The sequence below is a fragment of the Callionymus lyra genome, chromosome 8 (genome assembly GCF_982586985.1).
Source record: "Callionymus lyra chromosome 8, fCalLyr1.hap1.1, whole genome shotgun sequence".
In the NCBI taxonomy this organism is placed as follows: domain Eukaryota; kingdom Metazoa; phylum Chordata; class Actinopteri; order Syngnathiformes; family Callionymidae; genus Callionymus; species Callionymus lyra.
In genome coordinates this window covers 16,326,561-16,345,540 of record NC_141825.1, presented here as the reverse complement: position 1 = coordinate 16,345,540, position 18,980 = coordinate 16,326,561, and the positions used below count along the sequence as shown (strand labels likewise).

Sequence of the window (18,980 nt, the reverse complement as noted above, 5' to 3'; positions counted from 1 at the left end):
AAAATGACGTGATGTTTCATTAGAACAGTTGTTCAACACAAAAGAAAATAGTGTAGAGACCACCATCTAGTGGACTCTGAAAATAATGACACTGCTCCATGAAGCTTCATCAGACCATCACTGTATAGTAGTATTATATCATCAAAAATTGAGTCACGGTTTAATTGCATGATTTTTATTTTATTTTGTTATTGGTTTTCTGACATATAAATGCTCTCGTACTCTGGTCTGCTCAACTGTCACGGTTTAAAATGTGATTTGTCCGGTCCATCAGTCAGAAAGCTGAACATCTGTCATGTCAAAAAGGGGAGACATGTTTAAAAAAAAAAGCCAGACTTTTTAACATTTGTCCATCTATGTTCCTGTCCTTGCTTTTTGTCAAACTAGACTGGATAAAAAAGAAAGACAGACACAAGCAGGCGAACAGAGTTCCTGCACCGAGGGACTGGCCTGTATCTCAGAGGTGGTGTGAGAAACTGGGTCATCTAAGAAGAGCTGCTCCGTGACATGGTCGGGGCGTCTTGTTGCACCTCTAAAAGTCTTTCAGCCACTCACACGTGGGAAAAGGTCTCTCGGTGCCGCCTTGGATTCGGAACGCAACTGGGTTTCACAGAGTATAAAACATGTACAGAAAGCAAAGTCATTGACGATTCATTCTATATTATAATATATGTAAAGAAACATGCTTTGAGAAAGAAATATTGTGTTGTTAACACTAGTCTCTTGTCAAGAACCAGATGAGGGTTTTAATAAACTAGTTATACGTTTTAAAATACATGTAAAAGTCGATGAAAGACAGGATTTCTCAAGAATAAATGAAGCAAGTTATGGTGGATCAATCCTGTATTCAACCATTATTATTTAAATTTGGATCTTCAGAAACAAACAACCGAACCGGCACATAGTCCAGGTCTTAAGGGTTGTTCATTCTCACAAGCTGAATTATTTGTTATTCATGTGTTATTGGTTTAAGGAAATTATAAATAGTAATTCAACTGTTAGATGTAGTTTAAGCCACTTTGCAAAACTAGCAAACTAATAACGTTAGCAAGTGTTGCAGAATTACACTTTTTTATACTATTTTTGTTACTCTCTCAGTAGCACTGTAGGTCATTCCAACAGTTACAGAATTATATTTAAATGTAATTATTTAGCAATTAAAAAAAAAAAGTAAGAAAAAATGGTGTTGGTTTCTAACTTCGTAACGTATTTTCCTGAAGAAAAGTCTAAATCATCCACACATGAAAATAAATTAAAAAAAACATAGCTTTTTTGCCCAGATAACCAAAAATCTACATTAGCTTATTAGCTTCAACATCGACTAGACCAGACAATTTTATTGTAAATTAGTTAACTGTGTTTTAATCCAAAAATCTGTAGATTTGTGCCGTTTTCTCTCATCTTTATAGGATGTTCCAAAACACAACCTGATGCATTTGGTATATTCCTTACAGAACCAATAACACTGGACACTGACATTATCATATTTTGATGTAGTTTATATAGTTTAAAAATAATAAAACTTCGATTTTGGATTTATTATTGTAAATGTTAATTTATTAGAGAGTCATTTGGGTCAGATGTGGCCCTCGGACCTTGAGTTAGTCATTGACGATCTTATCCACACCAGGGTAAAGGTTGGACAGGAGCAACATATGTTCCTTGTGACAACAGAATCAAACTGTCCGACAGCTGACTAACAATTGCATTGTATACTCTTTTTTAAATGTTTTTTTTAACCACTATAATGATACATTTTGAAGTTATTTGTTACCATTGAAATACATTAAATAAAAAGTATACAACATAATACTAATGGAATAAAAAGTTAAGCTTATTTTTGTAATGTAGTGGCAGATTAAAAACATATTACTTTACTTAATCTTCCTCCATATTATCCACATCTTCCACCATGTTCTCTACATCTTCCACCATATTCTCCACATCTTCCTACATATTCTCCACATCTTCCACCATATTCTCCACATCTTCCACATTATTCTCCACATTTTCCATCATATTCTCCACATCTTCCTCCATATTCTCCACATCTTCCACCATATTCTCCACTTCTACCACCATATTCTCCACATCTACCACCATATTCTCCACATCTTCCTTCATATTCTCCACATCTTCGACCATATTCTCCACATCTTCCTTCATATTCTCCACATCTTCCACCATATTCTCCACATCTTCCACTATATTCTCCATATCGTCCACCATATTCTCCACATCTTCCAACACATTCTCCACATCTTCCACCATATTCTCCACATCTTCCACCATATTCTCCACATCTTCCACCATATTCTCCACTTCTACCACCATATTCTCCACATCTACCACCATATTCACCACATCTTCCTTCATATTCTCCACATCTTCCACCATATTCTCCACATCTTCCTTCATATTCTCCACATCTTCCACCATATTATCCACATCTTTCACCATATTCTCCACTTCTACCACCATATTCTCCACATCTACCACCATATTCTCCACATCTTCCTTCATATTCTCCACATCTTCCACCATATTCTCCACATCTTCCACCATATTCTCCACATCTTCCACTATATTCTCCATATCGTCCACCATATTCTCCACATCTTCCACCATATTCTCCACATCTTCCACCATATTCTCCACATCTCCCACTATATTCTCCACATATTCCACCATATTCTCCACATCTTCCACCATATTCACCACATCTTCCACCATATTCTCCACTTCTACCACCATATTCTCCACATCTACCACCATATTCTCCACATCTTCCTTCATATTCTCCACATCATCCACCATATTCTCCACATCTTCCACCATATTCTCCACATCTTCCACTTCCACTATATTCTTCACATCTTCCACTATATTCTCCACATCTTCCACCACGTTCTCCACATCTTTTACTATGTTCTCCACATCTTCCAATATATTCTCCACATCTTTTACTATATTCTCCACATCTTCCACCATGTTCTCTACATCTTCCACCATATTCTCCTCATCTTCCACTATATTCTCCACATCTTCCACCAAGTTGATATTGATTGTATTTTTCCTCATATTAAACTCAAATTAATCTTTTAGGAACATTTTATATAATATTTGAGAAGCTAGCTAGCTTCAAATGCTACAAACCTACTGGTCTCAAACCCTGGAACCTGCTTTTATTGGGAAGAGCATGTTGTTAAATCATGTCAAATCCCATCAGTTGAGACACCAGACGTCCGTATTCCCTCGGGCGACGACTTAAACATCTGCACTTCTTCAGGAATGAAGCAATCACAGCCAGAGTCAGACTGGTCCGTACGTCTCGTCCCGGGAGGCGACAATCCGAGCTGAAGTGTAAAGGGATTTTTATTAACCAGGAGATGTGATTTGCGGTGTAGCGGCATGTCGAGCAGAGGAACATGGCGGGCAGCTGTTGCCAGAACACCTCAGTCACAAGTGTGGAGCCCAGACTGTCGCTGCCATCTGGCCATTAGCAGTGAAGGTGAACTAAAGTGTTAGCATTAATGGCTAAGTAAGTTACGGACGCTGATTAAACTATCATTACAGTGTTTCCAGAACTTGAGTGATCGTCGACCTCAAGTTCAGGTTTACTCAGTCTACCTATGAAGATAGATGAGAGAAGCATCTGATAAAGAACACACATAAGATACGCCACCCACTGTCGAGACAGCTCAATAGTCCACCGCTCACTGACAGTCACCACAGCTGCTCATTCTACGCTACCTGAAGCCCAATAATTAGCATTTCTCTGAGAGCCATCAAGTTTCTTAGCACACATTCTAATATCCGATTCTCTGCAGCGGAGGCTCAGGATGGAATTAATGGTGCAGGTATTCATTTGTGTCAATGCGACGCTCGTCAGCTTGACGTTGACAGTCACGTTGTTGTTGTCTTGTGGCAGAGACGCGAGCGAGCCGGTGGAGCCTCCTGCTGCTGGAGGACGACTCTCGGGGAGAGATCACTCCTGCTCAGTCGGCTCTTTCCGCTCACTTGAACCAGCCAGCTGTTGGTTTCTCAAGAGCTGACTGTTTGACATATGTTGTGTTGTTGAGAATCACTGCAGTGACTGATGTCCCGCTGAACTTTATTGCACATGTGAGTGCAATTCTCTTTGAAACTTCTTTGAAACTTAAGATGACTGTTAATGTTAACTAAAATCTATTTACTCACAGGTGTGTTTGTTATTATAAATCTATTTAAATTCACCTCTTCTATCTCAATATTTGAATCATTTTACGAACATTTTTCTTCAAATGCATACATATATTACTATACTATGTTATATACTACATTATATGTGCGACTTAGGTTTTAATAAATTAATTTTTGTACAATCGTAATGAAATTAATTTTAAAAACGTGTGTCTGTCCGACTTTAATATCATTAAAAAAATTAAAAAATATAATTTGAGTGGCGCTAATGTGTCAATAAAAACTAAAATAAAACTAAAAAGACATCAGTGAGTGAATCATTTACTTTATTACAAACTAAAAAATAAAAAAAAAATTAATGTATGAGCCACATCAGAATCAGAAACTTTTATTGCCGTAAATAAACAAAATATTTTTGTGTGATGACATTACAGATAAAATAATGAAATCCGTTTAACTGAATAAAATAATGAAATACTTTTAACTGAATAAAATGAGGTTAAGAAAATCAAAATAATCAAATCCATGCATGTAAATTTACATTAGCTTTAAGATTAATGTTTGTAAATATGTGTGGTCCCGCTTCATAAAACATTTCCACATTTCTATTTAATAGGTACTTCTATTAGTATACAGCAAATAATTAAACTTGAACAAAATTTGATTTGAAAAAGAAAACAATTAATCATATCATTCAGAGAGAAAACATTTATATAGTACAAATTTGCATATCATTATTTGTTAAGTAATAACATTTAACTTCAAACACTTTTATTTCACTCCCAAAAACCTTCATTTTATTCTTGTTGGTAAGAATGTAAAATAAATAAATCGTATACAAAATGAATACATATTTAAATAACAGGAAATATGTTGCATAATACATTTTATTTAAACGTGCTTGTGTTTATTTGGTGAAAGAAAAATATAGAAAAAACTTACAAACAACCATTTTTAATGAACGTTTTTAATCTTAAAAAAAACTAAAATTGTATTAAAAAAATGTTGTGTTCATTTGGGAAGAAACACAAGATAACAAAGATAACATGGAAAAATAACTTTTAGTCCCAAATATTTTTTGCAACTATGGTTTTTATTTTTTTTCAAGGAATGCATGAAAACCTTTATAACCTGTTAAAAGAAAATTGCTTCAAATGGAAAATAGAAAACAGATAAAAAAAAAGAAAAGGTTTAGGTCTTAACAGTTGTGACATATTGACAAAATAGAAATTCTCACAAAACAAAATCCTATGCTCTGTAGGTGCACACTGTGCGACGAATCAGCAGGCCCGGGTACAAACCTGTCACCAGAGATGGAGAGCCCGGCCAACTGTGTTGACGGATTGTTAGCATTAGCCACAGTGAGTGTGATTAATACCTCGGCCCCTCACTCACAGCCCAGAAAAAGGTGGTGTCGTTTGAAACCAAACTGGTGTGGCTAAAGACTCTGAAGCCTAACCTGGATCTGGCTCAGGTGCGCCAACATTTCTACCCTCACAAAAAAAACAGAATCCCAGAATGTATGTGTTGGACTAATGAGTTTGCTTTGTGTGACGCTGTCAGCGACGCTGTGAAAACCCACCGCGGTCACGGCTGGTGGGTTTTCAACCGCCATAATTGCTGCATTGCGATGTTTTTTTTTTATTCGACAACGTCCACAGCAGCCCACAACATCTGCTGGTGTGTGTCTCCCGTCTGTTTCCACACACTGGACCGGCAAACATTTAGGCAATAATTTAACATGATGAGGTCCCACTGCTACAGCAACAAACACTCTGTTTCACCACCAACGTGCTGGTGAGGAGAACCACAGGGTGTTTATTGTTCCTGTTTACAAAATAATGCTCACACTTATGAGCGTTTGACAAATGGCACATTTGTAAACAGTGTGTTGCATATGCCACGGCAAACAATCTTGGCCTCTACGATATGTAATATGGCCACGACTGAATTTTCCATAGTTATCATTTACAAAAACATACATGTTACTGATTAAGATGTAAAAAAAATATATTTTAATCACATGTGCCATGTTATAAAGCTGAAAGCAAACTCTAGGATATCTATTTTTTAAAGTGCAGAAAAAAGTGATTAATCAAGGACAATTTGTTGCGGTGCTTTCCCCCCGGATACATAAGCTTGACTTCCCAACTTACACTTTTAAATTAATAATGTTAAATATTATTATTTTCTAAAGTTTTATCTTTTTTTTTATTCATTTTATTTATTATTGTTATGCTGTACTTTTTTTTATTATTATTATCATTTATAATTGTGTTGTCATATGTCTTTAATAATTATATTTATTATTTGTATTAATATTTGTGTACTTTTGATATGTAATTTAATTAAATGCTGTGAGAAACTAAATTTACCCAACGTGCAAAGAATAAAAATAAAGATAAATATCTTATCTTATCTTAGTGCTTGTTAATCACTCTTAATACTTGTTACTGGCTATTTGCTAAATGCAGTGTTTAAGGAGGTAAAAAAAAAGGTGGTGGTGAAGGTAAACAGACAAGGTGGAAGAAATCAGGGCAGGACTTTAAAAATGCTTCACGTGGCACTAGAACACTATATATGTCAATATCATTATTTTTAATATTGGTAAACATGCATTTCTGAAAACCCCTTTCATCAATGTTTGGTACTGGGCTGCATCAGTCACGAACTGGGACAGACATCACACTTTTTTTTAAAAAAGCTTCCCTTTGAAGGACAAGCAGAACCCTCTCCCCATTCAAATGTTATGAACCCGGAGGAAGAATTTTGGTCTCCAACTAGTTTACGTTTTTAACACCTGTTTAACACTAACTTAATTTCATGATAAATATCAGGAAAACAAAGTACAACAATATTTTTTTTAACTTATTTCCTCTTCCTAGACTGCTGGCAATACAAATTCCAAAATGTATTAGAGGCTGAAAAAAAAAAAATTGTTTTAAAAATATATTATAGATATATATTTCTATATATTATTTGTTATTAATATTTACAAGCCATTAAATGAAAGATAGTGATAGTTGGTGAAGCCTCATGAATCAGCTGATGAAGTATCATGATACAGTGTCTTCGTTTTGAAAGACCACTAGATACATTTGGTTTCTTTGAACTAGTAGATCAGAGGAAAAGATTTTAAATCATCTAGTGGCTTTTAATAATGAAGACACTGTATCATGAAGCCTCATCAACGCACCACTGCTATATAACAAGAAATAATGTAAAATTAATTTACAATAATCATTTACAAGCAGATGTTTGGACAAAGATTTAATGAGAATATCTTTAAAAATGAAGACACTGTATCATGATACCTCATCAACTGTTTCATGAAGCCTCATCAACACATCACTGTTATATAACAAGAAATAATGTAAAATTAATTTACAATAATAATTTACAAGCAGATGTTTGGACAAAGATTTAATGAGAATATCTTTAAAAATGAAGACACTGTATCATGATACCTCATCAACTGTTTCATGAAGCCTCATCAACACATCACTGTTATATAACAAGAAATAATGTAAAATTAATTTACAATAATAATTTACAAGCAGATGTTTGGACAAAGATTTAATGAGAATATCTTTAAAAATGAAGACACTGTATCATGATACCTCATCAACTGTTTCATGAAGCCTCATCAACACATCACTGGTATATAACAAGAAATAATGTAAAATTAATTTACAATAATAATTTACAAGCAGATGTTTGGACAAAGATTTAATGAGAATATCTTTAAAAATGAAGACACTGTATCATGATACCTCATCAACTGTTTCATGAAGCCTCATCAACACATCACTGGTATATAACAAGAAATAATGTACAATTAATTTACAATAATAATTTACAAGCAGATGTTTGGACAAAGATTTAATGAGAATATCTTTAAAAATGAAGACACTGTATCATGATACCTCATCAACTGTTTCATGAAGCCTCATCAACACATCACTGGTATATAACAAGAAATAATGTACAATTAATTTACAATAATAATTTACAAGCAGATGTTTGGACAAAGATTTAATGAGAATATCTTTAAAAATGAAGACACTGTATCATGATACCTCATCAACTGTTTCATGAAGCCTCATCAACACATCACTGGTATATAACAAGAAATAATGTACAATTAATTTACAATAACAATTTACAAGCAGATGTTTGGACAAAGATTTAATGAGAATATCTCTAAAAATGAAGACACTGTATCATGATACCTCATCAACTGTTTCATGAAGCCTCATCAACACATCACTGGTATATAACAAGAAATAATGTACAATTAATTTACAATAATAATTTACAAGCAGATGTTTGGACAAAGATTTAATGAGAATATCTTTAAAAATGAAGACACTGTATCATGATACCTCATCAACTGTTTCATGAAGCCTCATCAACACATCACTGTTATATAACAAGAAATAATGTAAAATTAATTTGCAATAATAATTTACAAGCAGATGTTTGGACAAAGATTTAATGAGAATATCTTTAAAAATGAAGACACTGTATCATGATACCTCATCAACTGTTTCATGAAGCCTCATCAACACATCACTGGTATATAACAAGAAATAATGTAAAATTAATTTACAATAATAATTTACAAGCAGATGTTTGGACAAAGATTTAATGAGAATATCTTTAAAAATGAAGACACTGTATCATGATACCTCATCAACTGTTTCATGAAGCCTCATCAACACATCACTGTTATATAACAAGAAATAATGTAAAATTAATTTACAATAATAATTTACAAGCAGATGTTTGGACAAAGATTTAATGAGAATATCTTTAAAAATGAAGACACTGTATCATGATACCTCATCAACTGTTTCATGAAGGCTCATCAACACATCACTGGTATATAACAAGAAATAATGTACAATTAATTTACAATAATAATTTACAAGCAGATGTTTGGACAAAGATTTAATGAGAATATCTTCCATCTAGTGGTCTTTCAAAATAAAGACACTGTATCATGATACCTTATCAACTGTTTCATGAAGCCTCATCAACCATCATTGATTGAGTTTAACATCTAATTTAGACCCTCTCATTTTGCTAACACCCAAGAAAATCCATTGACCAGTAGATGGCGATAAAGATTCCATATGTATTCAACTGTATTGTGTTTATAAGAGACAAAAAAAAAGCCGAGTTAAGAAACTTCATCGGCGATGGCTTCACATGCTACACGTCGCTAATTACTCTCAGCTAGCTGCGGCGGTGAAGACGTCGGTGCGTTCCCATGCACGTGTGAAGGCCACAAGATGTCCAAGCGATTAACCGTGGCGCTCACTCAACATCTGTAAGAGGTTCATCTGTGCAGCCCACATCCTCGGCTCAGGCGGTCCCTCTGTGCCCGTGTGGAAAGAGAGGCCTGCCAGAATGAGGAATGATGCTAAAGCCCTGATTATTAGGATTAATTGTCTTGTAGTCGGGCGGCGGAGCAGGGGTGCCAGGGTAAAGCAAGGTGGAAATAATGAGGGCTCGCCAGCAGTCGTCATGTTTTCTTTACAGACAACCTTCACAAAAAAAAAACCCTGGTGGTGAGATCCTTCGCTCTCGTCAGCACAGTTCATTACCGCTTTTAAAACAGGTTAAATAACTCACCCGTGTTTGCTTTTCTCAATTTAAATCACGTTTATTTATCATCTAAGACGATGGTCTTCAAACCTTTTTTTGTCCAACGGACCGGTTAAATATCAGGATTATATTCAAAGACCAATTCCAGAATAAAAATAGTCAAAGTAAAATAGCACGACCTGCAAAAAAACTACAATTAGGTGCATAAAAAACGCTGAATCAGCATAAGCTCTGGACTGGTTACAACAAGATGTGTTTGCATCTTTGTATATTTGATTGTATGCCGACGATGCTGTTCTCTATGTGTCTCCTAGCTGTTAGAGACTTGTGTCTGTAATTGTGTGAGCGTGTTTGTCTCTAAAGAGTTTGTATTTTACTCATTTCGACAAGTCAAGAGTCACATGCTTATGTGATTCAAGAGAGAAATCTGGTGTTTTTTTCAACATTAAAACACATCATTAATGCAAATGTATTCAATAGAACCACTTTCTTTCTTTTGCAGCCCAGTAATAAATGTCTCATGGATCGGTACCGGTCCTGGACCGGGGGGGGTTGGGACCACTGATCCAAGAGGATCACTTTGGGGTAAAACCCTGGATTACCTTCATGCACAAAATGAGGCTTTCGTCAAAGAAGGCAGAGGAGCTCCTCTTTTGAGTCCCACAATCCCGTCCTACTCGACGTTCTAATCTGCGTTCTCGCAGACAAAACCCCGTCCGCAACTTTCCTAAAGTGGTGCATCGATGATGGAATATGTGTCAGCCCGGCCGTCGTTAATTTAGCTCATGATTAAGTGAGTATTTATGGTACTTGTCAAGTGGCGTTTTGTGTGCAGCAGAGCTTAATATTGGGTTTCATCTGCGCATTATTGAAGGTAACCTGTGGACGCCTTCATGGATATCATCAATTGAACAGCAAAGTGGTGCTAAACAGGATTTTACTCTTCCTTTTGTTAATGGACAAATATTCACGTATTCTATCTAGAAAATGGATAAATTATTCAAGACATTTAAAAAATATATATAATGAGTTGAGAATTATTAGTATGATCAAAAACAGGCATGTCCAAACTAACTAACTAAACTAACCTTGACCAGATTCCATTCAACCCGTGATCTACTTACCTGAATTATTTGACCAGAGATGGTAAATTTCAACTTAAACAAAACATAATAAATGTCTCACAAGCTTTATATAATGATAAACTATGGATGTGTTGATGAGGTATCATGATACATTGTCTTCTTTTTAAAAGACCACTAGATGTCACTCTCTGCTTTTCAATTATTAAACTTGGAATGCAGTCTCCTAAGTGTTTTGATGGTAGTTCATAAAATGTTTTTTTCCTGTGTGGGAAGAATTTCTGAGGTTTTTGCTGAAGTTCATGCAGATATAATTTGTGCTTTTATTTGAATTTCTTAATGTAATATCTCTTTGATACGGTTCACATTTAGTGAACTAAACAAAAGTGTAATGAAAGAGTAAACATGGAAAATCACTGAGACAGCTTGTAACAAAAACCAAACAATATAAATAAATGAAACATATCCCATGATGCTGTTGGCCCTCTGAGAAAAAAAAAAAAAGGCAGATTTAGTGACAAAACTGAACTCCAGGTCTGTCTACCGTATAATCTTTGAAAACTGATCTACTAATTAAATTAAACCCAGCATAATTTTCACTTAGAGTGCCATCTAGTGGGCTTGCAAAATAAAGACACTGTATCATGATACCTTATCAGCTGTTTCATGAAGCCTCATCAACACATCACTAATTTAAAGTATTTAATTGTAGGCTGCGTATAAAGTATTTTGTAAGTTCTATTTTTGAGTATAGTTGAGTGTGTGTACAGCAGCAGTTAAAGGCCATACAAGTGAAAGATCCTTTAGAAACGTTCTTGGATCTACATGGAGCTTCATAACACACCAAAATGTAATAATACGATCCTTGTCCTGGTCTTTTATCTAATACTAAACTTGTTCAGTGCATATGATGCTTCAAATATGTGTACCAGGATTAAAATATAAATGATTTGAATAATGCATTTAGTAAAATAACTTTGAACATGTTAAGAATCAGAATTATTTATTAATACCATTATTAGTGGAAGGGATCCATTAATTAGGAAATTCAGTACAATGTGCAACATCAACTCTAGAAAATAACCTATTAAGCATAAAAAAGTACAATTTAGCTATTTACATGGTGCAAATACTATTAAAGAAGTGTGGATGGTTCAAACAAGTTTTTATTTACGAGTTGTGTTGTACAGTACTGTTTGTCTGAGTTATGATCGATTTCATCGTCATACCTTTAAATTCATTTAGAATATCTGTATTTTAAACTAAAGAAATCATGGAAAATTGACACCAAATTTAAAACAATGCATAGAGATAAGGCACAGAAACCTGCGTTGCCTTTTGGTCTGGATACCAATGCTAATATGGTACAGAGTATTGGTTAAAAAAAGATGGTTTCCAAGTATATAATAAGGCTGTTATTGGTTTATCAACCAGGAGCTCAAAAATCTGCTCCACATCTTTGACTTTGTTGTTTTTTTAATAGACAGTTTAAATAAGAAATGGTGGATTTTGTCAAATAAAAAACACACAGTTTTGGTTTGTAGAAAAGGAACCTTTGCTTTTGTGAGGTTCGATTTGCTCCGATGTGTGTTTTAAAGCACAGCTGGGTCACGGCGAGACTTCCCCGTAGCCTTGACTGCAACAACTAAAAGAAGTCACGAAATAAACAGTTCGCCGAGCCCTGAATGCAGCGCGGCCTTGGGTGAGACAGAGGAGCGACGGCGACATGAACTTAGTGTTTTTTGGGGGAAATTTCCGCCTCTTTGACTTCCAAGGTTTTCCTCGGGAGAAGCAACTTCTCAAGTCGCTTCTACAAAAATCCAATAATAGGGACTGGTTCAAATGCCAAATAATGCTTTGCTCTGACATATTGCCCAACACCATGTGGCGTACGTGTTTGTCTGTGTTGTGCGTGAGAGTGTGTGTGTGTATGTGTGTGTGTGTGTGTGTGTGTATCCTGGCTGCACACGCTGTGGTGTTAGTGGAGGTGGCTGGTGGCAGTGTACCAAATAGTCGCGGACCTGGAGGATTAGATTTACCATTTCAAAGATGCCTGTGTTTCTAAAGTTTACACACACACACGCCGCCGCGCACACACACACACACACTCGTGCAATCACCCACCCACACGCCGCTTCCCCAGCTTGTCAACGTGTGCAACGTGGGCTGTCGAGGCTTGTGCGAACAGATGGGAGGAACCAGCATAAAATAAAGTTAAACTAGAACAGAATGACTATGCAAGTGGCGTGGCCGCCCTTTGTTTGCTAGGAAGGTGATCCTCAGCAGCTGGGGATGATGGAAGGCATGATTAAAATTACCAGAGGGAATGATTAATATCTCCTTAAAGCGCACACTTCCAGCATATCAATCATCTCATTACACTGGAAAAGTTAATTGTGTGAGGGGAGGGTTGAGCCCGCTGAACCGCAGAGGAGCGTCCCACCCCTCGACATGTTTACATACACGAGCCAGCAAAACAAGTCCATGTGTTCACTCGTCAAAACTTTGGGTTCCGCAGTCACAGCCCGGCACTCGCTGGGATTATTCGGGGAAAACTTTTTGTCAAACAAAAAGTTGTTTGTAGACGGAGAGGAAATACAAAAGCGCTGGTCACTGAGAGGTCGGGTGTTGAGGGAAGGTTTGGGGGAGGCGGGAATCCCATGTGTGTTTGTTCACATGTGTATCTGGGATATGGACTCGACTGACCTTTGACACCGAGACAGGAAAAGTCAATGAAAAGATAATTGACTGGTTTGTACAACTACTTTTACAAATGATTGTATTGCAGTTTGAGTACTAATTTATTTCTTATTAAAGTTTTTTTGTCAATCACTCACATGTCAGAATCACATTTTTTAAATTAACTTTTTTTTTTTCTTTGATCTTGGTTTTAAATGTAATTTTATTGTTATTGTCTCTTTTTATGGTCAAAGAGGTAATTCAAAGTATACTGTTAATGATTTAATATTTACACTTATATTCTTTCGTTAAAATTAATTAAATTGCATGTAAATGTATGAATTATAAAAACTACGATCGGTTTTACAACATAGGAGTTACTTTACTTTACATTTTGGTATTTCAAACTCTAACTTTTTTGGTCCATTATTGCAATTTACTTTATTTTTTTCTATTTTACGTTTTATTTTAACTCCCTTTAAAAAAATATATATATATTTTTCATATTTTCTTCCATTTTGTCATTGTTCTCATTTCAATTGAATCAGTTAATGCTCAAATACTTGAATATAATATCAAAATCCCTTTTTGTTTAAAACCCTTATTTTGGTTCAAAAATATTATTATTGATGTTGATTTAAATAATAATAATAATATTAATAAATAGTACCAAGATTGAGGGTAATATTCGTTAAAAAAAAAGGATATTATTAATACTTATAATTGTTCTGTTTTGTTTTATGTAATTTTATCATTAATTCTATTTTTTCTTTACTTTTGCCTTATATTTATGCCTGAAACTAAGCATTTGATCGAGCAGAGAATTCTATTTTCTTCACTCAGTTTAAAGTTGAATCATTTTAGTCGAGTGGCTAACCAACCAAATAGCATACGGTGGACTCAATTTAGAAATATATACTTAATACCGTGCAAACTACCTGGACTAGTTGCCATGGTTACCAATATTCATGAGTGTCACCTAAACAAAACATCCTCAATGGTATGATTGTTTACGTGTACGCTAGATATAATACATGCTATTGTACACAGGTGAGAGACGTACAAGAAAGAGTCCAAAAGTGTTGCCCTCTGGCTAAGCTCTAACACCGCTCTACAAACATGTGTAACTTCTCTGGTTCGTCTGTCGACATGTTTGCCGACCGCACTCCGGTGATGTAAGAGTTGTTCAAAACAGCAGATGAATTCAAGTGGTGAACCAGGATAAGACTGTGAATAAATGAAGCAGCATGCCAGGGGAGTCGAGGGGGGAGTCGAAGAGGGGAGTCGAAGGGGGGAGTCGAAGGGGGGAGTCGAAGAGGGGAGTCGAGGGGAGCTCGGGGTCTTGTGTGCGCGTGGTGGCCCACATTGCCCTTGCTTTGCCTCCCTCTCCCCTGGCAGCCAGTGTGTCCTACTCTTTGCCCTCTCTGCTCTGGTGCCCCCCACACCCCCCGACTCTCCCTGCGTGCCTACGCTGCCTGAGCCAGCTGCTCCCACTTCATCTTCAGCAGCGTCACCGGGCGGGGTATTAATCATGTTTTTCGAGGGGGACACTCCGCTATTTATCTCCCTGACACTTCCAGCATTCAGAGGCCCGTTGCCGGGCACAGCCCATTGAGTAGTAAGATTACACATTACTTCGCTCCATTGCTTCTGCCTGCCCTCTCCATTGACTGGCTGTTCAACGGTGGCATCCAGCTTCCACCGTAATTTATGCCCCACACGGTGTGGAGGAATCGCCGCCACAGCTTTCCTGCTTTTATTCAGCCCTACTTCCGTGCAAGCGGGGATCGCGGACGCACGATCACGACTGTGTGACAAAGTCAGACGCTTGGATTCACTCCCCCGTCGAACAATATGGGAAATACCTCAACAGCAATATAGTCTCGCAAGAAGCTCTAGTGACCATGCAACGAATATGTTCGTGACGGTTTTGAACCTTTCAGATTTAAGGAGAGCGTGGCAGCTACGCTTCAGAAACTACAGCAAGATTCAGGAGTCCTTAATGTGCTGATGCACAATTTCGTTAGACATTGATATTTTGCTATTTGAAAAAGGTTGATTGCCATAGCGTCACGGAAAAGGATCAAGAATCGTATTTGAAGATTGCAAAAAGGTGTTTCCGCCCGGTCTCGAACCGGGGACCTTTCGCGTGTTAGGCGAACGTGATAACCACTACACTACGGAAACTGATTTTCATACAGTAGTCAGGCAAATAAATCCAACAAATATGTTGATTTAAGTGATTTAGGTAAATATATGTTGGACTCTATTGTACTCATCATTATGTGTCTGTTTGTACAAAACTCTTTCATTGAAATATCACTTAAGCCCCGCCCACTTTGCTGTGATTGGTCAACCATCAAGGTCCATCACTGCGCATACTTAATTCTGGAAGTCTCCACCTCCAAGAGACTCGATGTATATTTGCTATTTGAAAAAGGTTGATTGCCATAGTGTCACGGAATAGGATCAAGAATCGTATTTGAAGATTGCAAAAAGATGTTTCCGCCCGGTCTCGAACCGGGGACCTTTCGCGTGTGAGGCGAACGTGATAACCACTAAACTACGGAAACAGCTGTTTATGCAAGACACCTGTATACGGCCCAACGACATCATCACATTTCTCCAGACTATTGCAATTTTAGAAAAGAGCATGATACGTTTTTTAATGAAGTTTAAAATAAATATTTAAATGTCATCGTGTAAAGAGTTAAACATTTTACCGTTGAAATTGTCCCAGTGAGACATTGTCTTATTTGAGGATCTATGAGTGAGTGCTCCTTGCGTTGATATACAATTTGACGTATTTTCTCACTAGAATCACAGACTGGATGTGTTCTCTATGTTTGAACCCTTTTTTTTTTTTTTTTTACACGTTTCAGTTCCTATAAAATATAATATAAAAGATATTTTAAAAATCCTGAGCTCAGTAAGAAAGTGGGCAGGGTACGAGTGTAGCAAAGGTAACATTGAGGTCAGGAGATGCGCGAGTTAAGCTAGTTCAGATGGGAAAATATAGAAGAAAAAAAATCATTTTGTTGTCTTATACCTTGATTTATATCATCAACAACATAGAGTTTACTCCTAAAGCCACATATGTGTGTAAGAGATTGTCTCCGTCCTATTTTTATCACCATTTTTTACATAAATTGCATCTTTTGGTTTTAAAAAAACAACATTTTACAACACCAAAAAGGCCCATTTGATAAAATAAAAACATATACTTCATCAACTGTTGATGAGGACTCTTCAACCCAAGTACTCAGTAAATGTTCTATCCACTTCATTAGAAAAGCCTTTTTTTTCCTCTACATTACCATGAATTCCAAAAATAATCCAACAATTTCGTCGAGGACTGATTTCATGAATAATAATAATGATCCAACTGTAAAAACGGTCATTGAACCACAAGCACTGTAGGATTAACAATACATACTACTTGGATGAATCCAAATGGTGAAATGAGAACGAGCCTCTAATCACCGCAATAACTGTTACTAAGTCTTTAACGTGTAAATACAGAATTGGTATTATATATTCAATTATAATTATATCATAATATTCAAGATAATGACATTTTGTTAAAGGCTTTTGACATTTTGAATGAGGTTGACTGCCATAATGTGACAGAAAATGATCAATTACCGAATTTGAAAAATGCAGAGAAGAAGAAAAGAAAAACTGTTTCCGCCCGGTCTCGAACCGGGGACCTTTCGCGTGTTAGGCGAACGTGATAACCACTACACTACGGAAACTGATTTTCGTATAGTAGTCAGGCAAATTAATGTTTTGATTTAAGTGATTTAAGTAAATATATGTTGGACTCTATTGTACTCATCATTATGTGTCTGTTTGTACAAAACTCGTTCATTGAAATATCACGTAAGCCCCGCCCACTTTGCTGTGATTGGTCAACCATCAAGGTCCATGCGCATACTTAATTCTGGAAGTCTCCACCTCCAAGAGACTCGATGTATAAACAAAGCGGGGCGTGAGTACAGCTGACTGGAGGAGAAGAGAAGCCATTATTACATCATAATGGACTCTGCTCTCGTAACCTCTTGTTCGCTGAGATTTCAGACGGGGGAGAAGTTTATAAAGTAAAAAGTTAAAAACATGGTCGTGATGAGAGTCATCTTGGAGAGAAATACTTCAAACATGATAGTAAATCATGACAGGTTTTCATTTAATGCCTCAAGGTTATTCCAGCGCTGGTCAAAAGAACTTTCCTGAGGTTCCTGTTCCACACTTTCTTTTAGGCAGAAATGATGTCACATGAGTTGAGTTAGAAGCTTTGTAATCACAATGTCAGCAGCTCGTATTTTATGTCGAGCGGCTCAGTTTCAGGGAGGCCAAGGGCCAGACGGAGGAGCAGTATGGAGATTAAACCTCTTTGGCTTTGAAGGTTTCGATCGCCTGAAGTGGCCAAAAGAAAAGTGCGTCTGGCATGTGCAGAAAGCTTAATCATCGCACCTTCAGTCTTTAAGCGCTTCTAAACTCTCATTTCCACCCTAAATAGACACAAGAGGGGCTGACGTTTGCAGCACCAGAAACGAGAGCAAGCGTGGAAGAAGAAGAAAAAAAATGGGCCAGTAATTGCCAGGAGAGTGAATAAGAGCGAGGTTGAGCGTCTACTTAACTCTATTGTTCTAAAAATGTTCACTTCCTTTTCAAACACATATTTGATTAACTATTTGGCAGCTTTTCAACGCACTTTTACCCTCCATCTTCACAAGAGGAGGAGCCGGTTGACGCCGTCGATTCAGAACTTCACCAATAGCCCGGGGCCATCCCCGGAGGACGGCTCACTCATTCGGCTTTCCCATCAGCCCATTAGTCTGGCCATCAGCCAACATCACGGCTTCCTGTTTCTGTGGGACACCTTTTTTTTTTTTTCATCCCGGCTTGTAATGCAGCTGTTTGAGGATCCTCCGCTGGGAAAAAGACAGTGAGCGAGTATGAGAGTTCTCACACGTTTAACAAACTTGATGCTGGACTCACATCAGGGATTTGTCAGGGAAGCTTGTAGGACTCAAAATGTCCCTGTAATTTATTCTAAACTGCCTTATTAGAGATCTAAGAGGGAAGTGAACTGACAGAATATGGTGTCTTTTTTTTTTTAATCGTCGCTCCCATTCGATCCTCAACGTTTTTCAAAAGTCAAAACCCATAGACATCGAATTAAAAACAACTTATTTAAGCTTCGTTTCTAGGCCACCATGAATCCCTTCTCGTGCATAAGTGTCCTTGGCAAGTTTCTGATTTGCCTGACTACAGTTTAGAGATCAGTTTCCGTAGTGTAGTGGTTATCACGTTCGCCTAACACGCGAAAGGTCCCCGGTTCGAGACCGGGCGGAAACAGTTTTTATTTTTTTCTCTTCTTCTCTGCATTTTTCAAATTCGGTTATTGATCATTTTCTGTCA

General features: G+C 36.8%; 3 non-coding genes across 3 annotated transcripts; 1 reads left to right on the top strand and 2 right to left on the bottom strand.

Annotated features, from left to right (window-relative positions):
• Window positions 1-15,670: 15,670 nt before the first annotated feature.
• Window positions 15,671-15,743, bottom strand: trnav-aac (transfer RNA valine (anticodon AAC)). Its single transcript has one exon. It is a non-coding gene; the product is annotated as a tRNA-Val (tRNA).
• Window positions 15,744-17,238: 1,495 nt separating this feature from the next.
• Window positions 17,239-17,311, bottom strand: trnav-aac (transfer RNA valine (anticodon AAC)). The gene has a single exon. It is a non-coding gene; the product is annotated as a tRNA-Val (tRNA).
• Window positions 17,312-18,844: 1,533 nt separating this feature from the next.
• Window positions 18,845-18,917, top strand: trnav-aac (transfer RNA valine (anticodon AAC)). The gene has a single exon. It is a non-coding gene; the product is annotated as a tRNA-Val (tRNA).
• The last annotated feature ends 63 nt before the right edge of the window (window positions 18,918-18,980 follow it).